This window comes from Apteryx rowi, unplaced genomic scaffold, assembly GCF_003343035.1.
Source record: "Apteryx rowi isolate R43461 unplaced genomic scaffold, aptRow1 scaffold_2688, whole genome shotgun sequence".
Lineage (NCBI taxonomy): Eukaryota > Metazoa > Chordata > Aves > Apterygiformes > Apterygidae > Apteryx > Apteryx rowi.
The window spans coordinates 7,753-8,837 of NW_020449072.1; the positions used below are offsets into that span (position 1 = coordinate 7,753).

At 68.4% G+C, this 1,085-nt stretch overlaps 1 long non-coding RNA gene across 2 annotated transcripts in view; it reads right to left on the minus strand.

Annotated features, from left to right (window-relative positions):
• The window catches only part of LOC112967191, a 7,450-nt gene extending 6,403 nt beyond the window's left edge, over positions 1–1,047 (minus strand). Inside the window, exons 1-2 of one of the 2 annotated variants that reach the window (XR_003253886.1) lie at positions 938–1,047; positions 723–791 (exon numbers count right to left, since the gene is read on the minus strand). This is a non-coding gene — a long non-coding RNA (uncharacterized LOC112967191). Of the gene's footprint in view, positions 1–722; positions 792–883 lie in introns of both variants that reach the window. The other variant, XR_003253887.1, reaches the window with a different exon arrangement.
• Between the last annotated feature and the right edge of the window lie 38 nt (positions 1,048–1,085).

Consider the following 1,085-nt stretch of genomic DNA (forward strand, 5'->3'; position numbering starts at 1 on the left):
TGTGGCCTCCTCCTGGTGGCCCTGAACCTCCTGGTGGCCTTGTGGCCTCCTCCTGGTGGCCCTGAACCTCCTGGTGGCCCTGTGGCCTCCTCCTGGTGGCCCTGAACCTCCTGGTGGCCCTGTGGCCTCCTCCTGGTGGCCCTGAACCTCCTGGTGGCCTTGTGGCCTCCTCCTGGTGGCCCTGAACCTCCTGGTGGCCTTGTGGCCTCCTCCTGGTGGCCCTGAACCTCCTGGTGGCCCCGAGTCTCTTGGTGGCTCCATGGCCTCCTCCTGGTGTCCCTGAATCTCCTGGTGGCCCCATGGCCTCCTCCTGGTGGTCCTGAACCTCCTGGTGGCCCCGAGTCTCTTGGTGGCTCCATGGTCTCCTCCTGGTGTCCCTGAATCTCCTGGTGGCTCCATGGCCTCCTCCTGGTGGCCCTGAACCTCCCGGTGGCCCTGAGTCACCTGGTGGCCCTGTGGCCTCCTCCTGGTGGCCCTGAACCTCCTCGTGGCCCCGTGACCTCCTACCGGTGTCCCCAAACCTCCTGGTGGCTCCATGGCCTCTTCCTGGTGGCCCTGTGACCTCCTACCGGTGTCCCCGAATCTCCTGGTGGCTCCATGGCCTCCTCCTGGTGGCCCCGAGCCTCCCGGTGGCTCTGTCCCCTCACCGGTGGCTCTGTTCCCCCCCCCAGACGTCACCGTGTGTCCCCTCCCCCACCGTGGGTCGCCACGTCCCCACTCACAGTCGATGTAGTGGACGTAGAAGAGCTTGCGCCCGCTGATGTCCTTCACGCTCAGGATCTCGGCCAGCGCTGGGGGGGGGCACCGAGACGTCAGGGAGGCGCCTGTCCCCCGCCGGGGTCCCCGCCGGGGGTGGCCCCCCCCCCCAAAACGGGGCTGTCACCTCCCGGGGACCCTCAGCGAGGGGCGTTTTCGCCCCCCAAAACGGGGTTGTCACCTCCTGGAGATCTTCGACGGGGGCGTTGGCTCCCCAAAACGGGGTTGTCGCCTCCTGGGGACCCCCCCCAATGGGGGACCCCCAAATCGTCTCACCCCAAAATGCCCCCCCCGGGGACCCCTAAACATCCCCCCCAATGCACCCCCCC